We start from the raw sequence: 7,040 nt of genomic DNA on the forward strand, positions 1-7,040 counted from the left end.
TGAGGGAGGAAGATGTCTTCCCTGTAACGCACAGCGTTGAGAGTGCCTGCAATGACAAGCTCAGTCCAATGATGCTGTGACACACCGCCCCAGACTATGACGGACCCTCCACCTCCAAATCGATCCCGCTCCAGAGTACAGGCCTCGGTGTAACGCTCATTCCTTCGACGATAAACGCGAATCCAACCATCACCCCTGGTGAGACAAAAGTGGGAATCATCAGTGAAGACCACTTTTTGCCAGTCCTGTCTGGTCCAGCAACGATGGGTTTGTGCCCATAGGCGACAATGTTGCCGGTGGTATCTGGTGAGGACCTGCCTTTACAACAGACCTACAAGCCCTCAGTCCAGCCTCTCTCAGCCTATTGCAGAGAGTGTGAGCACTGATGGAGGGATTGTGTGTTTCTGGTGTAACTCGGGCAGTTGTTGTTGCCATCCTGTACCTGTCCCGCAGGTGTGATGTTCGGATGTACCGATCCTGTGCAGGTGTTGTTACACATGGTCTGCCACTGCGAGGACGATCAGCTGTACGTTCTGTCTCCCTGTAGCTCTGTCTTAGGCGTCTCACAGTACGGACATTGCAATTTATTGCCCTGGCCACATCTGCAGTCCTCATGTCTCTTTGCAGCATGCCTAAGGCACGTTCACCCAGATGAGCAGGGACCCTGGGCATTTTTCTTTTGGTGTTTTTCAGAGTCTGTAGAATTGCCTCTTTAGTGTTTTCATAACTGTGACCTTAATTGCCTACCGTCTGTAAGCTGTTAGCGTCTTAATGACCGTTCCACAGGTGCATGTTCATTAATTGTTTATGGTTCATTGAACAAGCATGGGAAACAGTGTTTAAACCCTTTACAGTGAAGATCTGTGAAGTTATTTGGATTTTTACAAATTAGCTTTGAAAGACAGGGTCCTGAAAAAGGGACGTTTCTTTTTTTGCTGAGTTTATTACACATGCTGCGACGCCCGCCGCATCTGGCAGGTGCTAAAGTCCATTACTGATTACAAAGGAAGACCCAACTGTGATCTGCCTAACGATGCCTCTCCAACAGATGCATTTTATGCACACCTTGACATCAACAACATCGAACCAGGTGTGAGGATCCTCACCGTCCTAGAGGACTGGGTGAGCTCGCTCTCCAAGGCTGACGTGAGAACGATCTTTAATCAGGTCATGGGGCCCGACGGTATTCCCGGGCACGCTCTCAGAGCATGAACAGAACAGCTGATCCGGCATAATCACAGTAATTTTCAACCTCGCTTTGTCCCAGTCTGTTTTAAAATAACCACAATCATCCCTATTCATAAGAACTCTGGCTCTAGACCCACTCCAATTTGCATACCGCCCCAACAGAGCCATAGATGAAGCAATTTCAATTGCTCTCCACACTGCCCTCACCCACCTAGATAGGAGGAATACCTATGTGAGAATGCTGTTCATTGACTACAGCTCAGTGTTCAACACCATTATCCCCTCCATCCACATCGACGGGGCGGCAGTGGAGCAGGTAGCCAGCTTGAAGTTCTTGGTGTCCAAATCACTCGATTTAAAATGGTCCACACACACCTACAGTCGTGAAGGCGCAACAGTGCCTATTCCCTCTCAGGAGGTTGAACAAGTTTGGCATGCTGTACCATTGAGAGCATATTGACTGGTTTCATCACTGCTTGGTATGGCAATAACACCGCCTTCAATTGCATGCCGATACAGAGGGTTGTGCAGACAGCCCAGTACATCACTGGGGCCGAGCTCCCTGCAATCCAGGATCTCTATATTAGGTAGTGTGAAAAGAAGGCCCGGAAAATCCTCAAAGACCCCAACCACTCAATCCACTGATTATTTTCTCTGCTACCGCACAGCAAGAGGTACCTGTGCGTCAAGTCTGACACCAACAGGCTCATGAACAGCTTATCTCCCCAAGCAATACGACTGATAAATAGCTAACAAGTTTACCTTGTATATTTATTGACCTTTTATTTCAATATTTCACTATGCACACTCACAGGGCCCATAGACACTCACTTACACATAATATGCATATACATTTATGCTGACTCCACACACACACACACACACACACACACACACACACACACACACACACACACACACACACACACACACACAAACTGCTGCTACTCTGTTTATCTTATGTCCTGTTGTCTTGTCCCATTACCCCTATACATATCTACCTCCATCACTCCAGTATCCCTGCACATGTATGTTATTAGAATTTACTTTTTAAATATTTCCTGCATGTGCTTACTTAGTTGGGTATTTCATCATTCTTATTCCTTGTGTGTTATATTTCTAGTAATACATTATTACATTGTTGGGTTGTGAGTCTGCAATAAAGGCATTCCTCTGTACTTGTGCATGTGACATTAAAACTTGAAGCAAGCGATGCAGAGGCAGACACGTAGATGGAAACAGAAAAGTCTGAGCCTTTTGGGTAACATGCTGAGGTAAATCCTGTATGGAAATGCTTCACAAGAGTAGGAGTCGAGATCTAGGGCCAGGCCTTATCAGTCAATACAATTGTATTCTTTGTGATCTAAAAGTAGTCCTAGAGCAGCACTCTTTGTGAATACAGGTCCAGACAAGACAAGTTTACCCAACTAATATGAGGCCGTGGTTGTGTGGCTAGCAGCGGCGTGCTTAGCAGGTATGAAAGGGGCACAACATCATTTGAATGAGAATTCAGTCAACTTGACAATTCAAACAGAATTCAGTATTCTGCATGCTGATGATTTGTACAAAATGAGACACAGCTATACAGTACAAGTATTTTAAAACAATATGGAACGTAACACAGATACAGATGTGCATGAGGTGTTTTAAAATAATACAATTACTGCAGGTAGCTAAGCTCTATACAGGTTTTTGCTTTTATTTATTCTGATATTATAGCAAACTAGTTGTTGTTCTAGCTAGCTCACCCAACACAGGCTTTTCTCTTCCTCGCTGGTCTGCAGATGCATGACTACATGATGTTGTGGTCCCAACATTTAACAGACACTATAACAACTAGCTATATCAGATAGATATTTTTCAGGAAAAGCAGCTCATATAGCAAGCCAATAAAAGTAGTACCATTGTATTGGTTTGACATTGACATCTAGCTCATCAAGACAACCTGAGACATCTTGTCTGGGCACTGCATCAGTCAGATGAAGCAACTGCACATCTAATTTTCTTCCCCAGCACCTCTTGATTCTACAGGGAATTAGCCTGTATGCGTAAAAACATTAGCAAGCTAGATCATGTTGGCCAACTTGAGCAGAGATCTCAGCTTGCTAACTAGCAAAGCCAACCAATTACACACCCAGTATATAGAGCAAACAATTATTTTCTAAAACTAATCATGTTAGTCTCAACCAAATGACAAGTACATATCTAGACCTATTGCACTACAAGGCAAGAACCGCTAGATACAGGCTAGCCAGAATGTTCTGTTAGCTAGCTAGCTAACCAGCCATGTAATGTCAATAGAAGAGGCTAGCTAGCGTCAGATTTGTAGCAGTTATGTGGAAACAATTCCCTTCATCTTCCTCACCAACACTTTGTTGTAGCTTCCAAATTCTGTTAATATCATTTAGCTTGCTAGGAATCTTTACAAACGTGATCCATATTTAGTACAGTGGAAAGCATGCTAGAATAACAACACCTCTCCGAATTTGTCAGAAGAAAAAGACCCTCTCCACCAGAGCTTGTGTATCTTTTTTTTTTTTTTTTTTAACTACAAAACTTTTGGCCGAGGTAAGTGACCAAATTTTTTGCCAAAACTGAGCGCACAGCTTCGACATCTGCAAATGTAGTTTTGATTCACCCGTCGCAGGTTTAGTAAATTTTGTTGTAAGCTTGCAAACATAATTTAATTTATTCACTGGCAGGAAGAGCGGTGTGTGCCAAACTACAACAAAAAAAGGTCAAGTTTCAGATGCTTTTACTTTTAGTGTCTCTGGCGTTCTAGTCCACAAGCCATTCAGGAAAGAGAGTGGTTAAAGATGACAGCCACCTGTAGTCTCTTGCGTCGGCGTCTCCATAACTCTCCTTCTGGGGAGTCTGTGGGAGACTAGGCACACTGTGTCTTCCTAACTGCTCCACTTGAATGTGCTCCAGCCAGCACTCTGTGCTAGTCAGTTGATTAAGGAATGCCTTGCAGGTGTGCTGATTAGCAATCCTGCACAGGTGTGTTGGATGAGCAGGGCTGTGGCACTGTCTTCAGCTGGCCTGGTGCTGAAAGTAGTGCAGCCTTCTACAGTGTTGAACTGAGTGCTGCTGTCTGTGGTGCTGAAGTGAGCACACCTGTTTCCTGTGCTGAGGTGGGTGGCTCTGTCTATGACACTGCACTGGGAGTCCTTCAGCCACACCTATGCCCATGCCTCTCACGGTGCCACATACACACATCGCCAAAGCACAGCCCCCACACCACTGTGCTTAGGAAAAATGGGTGGGGTTATATCGTGCCTTGTTGGCCATGTCCGGGGATATCGTCGAACAGAGCCACAGTGTCCCCCGACCCACCCCTGTCTCTATAAATTGACTCTTTCAAATAATTGACTCTGGCATGTTTCCGACCAGCGCGCTGCAGTAGGGAAGTAAAGCTTCACGTGGGAGTAGATTTTAGCACGCAATGAGAGGCTTTGAAGCCTTATTGGTACTGCTCAGAAAAGCAGTCCTCCATAGGAATGAATGGAATTCTACAGCATTTCATTTAAATGTTTCAAGGACAACAGTACATGTATTTAAATATTTTGGTTGTTATAGTGAGGACAGTAACATTAGTACTTGCTACTTTAAGGATTTTTTTAAATATATTTTTTTATTTGAAATGTTTATGTTTAGCTCACACAATATAATAAAAAAGTATGCATTAAGTGTCTGTAATAGAATAAACGTGACAAAACAAAGGTAGATATTTATGAATGCATTTCTATAGCTTCCAAAATATTTTTTACAACGTGGGGGAGTGCCAAGATGGAGGCGTTGGTGCAGTGTAGAACAGGTGTAGGCAATTAGATTCTGCTGCTGACACTTTGTGGCCGAGCCGATGGTCAGCGGGCCAGAACATGATTATAATAATTTGTACACTAGGAACTGACCACAAGTCCAAAAAGAAATTGCATTTGAAAATAACAATAATTTTCTTACCTTGATTACGTTGAGGCACAATCACATATCTCTCTTTTGTTATTCATGGGAATACTTAGGAACAGATTTCCTAAATTAAACTAGTTTTTAGCTGAATTTCTGGTCATTTTACAGTCTTTCTTTTACCAAAAACAATAATCACAAAATTATATTTAGGCATAATCATTGATCATACTGACCTGAAGGATTGGTTAGCATTTTTTGTAGTTTAGGGTACATCACAGTCACTCAAAAGTTAGTGGGAAAGGGTAGCTCTGATCTTGTTCATCTAAACACAAATACACTATATATAGAAAAGTATGTGGACACCCCGTCAAATTAGTGGATTTGGCTATTTCAGCCACAGCCGTTGCTGACAGGTGTATAAAATGGAGCACTCAGCCTTGCAATCTCCATAGACAAACATTGGCAGAAGAATGGCAGATAGCCTTGTGGTTAGAGCGTTGGGCCAGTAACCGAAAGGTTGCTGGCTCGAATCCCCGAGATAAGGTAAAAATCTGTCATTCTTCCCCTGAACAAGGCAGTTAACCCACTGTTCCCTGGTAGGCTGTCATTGTTAATATGAATTTGTTCTTAACTGACTTGCCTAGTTAAATAAAAAATACAATAAAAATGACCTTACTGAAGAGCTCAGTGACTTTCAATGTGGCACTGTCATAGGATGCCAGCTTTCCAACAAGTCAGTTATTCAAATTTCTGCCCTTATAACCCAATTTACCTACCTCACCCCCACGGGTGTGGCTGAAATCACCCCCATACTGCTTTTATTTATTTACTTTTCTGCTCTTTTGCACACCAGTATCTCTACTTGCACATGATCATCTGATGATTTATCACTCCAGTGTTAATCTGCTAAATTGTAATTATTCGATTTATTGCCTACCTCCTCATGCCTTTTGCACACATTGTATATAGATTCTCTTTTTTTCTACCATGTTATTGACTTGTTTATTGTTTACTCAATGTGTAACTCTGTGTTGTTGTCTGTTCACACTGCTATGCTTTATCTTGGCCAGGTCGCAGTTGCAAATGAGAACTTGTTCTCAACTAGCCTACCTGGTTAAATAAAGGTGAAAAAAATAGAGCTGCCTCGGTAAGCGCCGTTATTATGAAGTGGAAAGATCTAGGAGCAACAACGGCTCGAAGTGGTAGTCCACACAAGCTCACAGAACGCGACCACCAAGTGCTGAAGCTCGTAGCGTGTAAACATCGTCTGTCCTCAGTTGCAACACTCACTACCAAGTTCCAAACTGTCTCTGGAAGCCACGTCAGCACAGAGGCAACTGGCCTGTACAGAGCCCTGACCTCAACCCCATTAAACACATTTGGGATGAATTGGAACGCAGACTGCAAGCCAGGCCTAATCGCCCAACATCAGTGCCCAATCTCACTAATGCTCGTGGCTGAATGGAAGCGAGTCCTCACAGCAATGTTCCAACATCTAGTGGAAAGCCTTCACAGAAGAGTGGAGGCTGTTATAGCAGCAAAGGGAGAACCAACTCTATATTAACGCCCATGATTTTGGAATGAGATATTCGACGAGCAGGTGTCCACATACTTTTAGTGTAATTAATTAATGTCAGTCAGTGATTGACAGTAAGTAGCCTATAGGTTTTATTGCATGTTAAATGAGATTCAATCTAGTTTAATCAGTTTAATTTCGGCCTATTTCATTCAGGTAAACTAGTATATTGGCTTGATAGCGGAATTGGTCTTTTTGGTTTGCTAGACATTACACATCGAGGGTTCTCGGTTGAACGTGGACGCAACGTGGACGCACGCCGAGCAGTCCTTGCACACCGGGCGAAATGCAGTGAAAAGAGTGTGTCCCTTATTTTCATGGACAGATTTTGGGCGAAGTAAAACCTCTCGCTTCGCCTCTTCCTCTC

This window comes from Salvelinus fontinalis, chromosome 2, assembly GCF_029448725.1.
Source record: "Salvelinus fontinalis isolate EN_2023a chromosome 2, ASM2944872v1, whole genome shotgun sequence".
Taxonomy (NCBI): Eukaryota; Metazoa; Chordata; class Actinopteri; order Salmoniformes; family Salmonidae; genus Salvelinus; species Salvelinus fontinalis.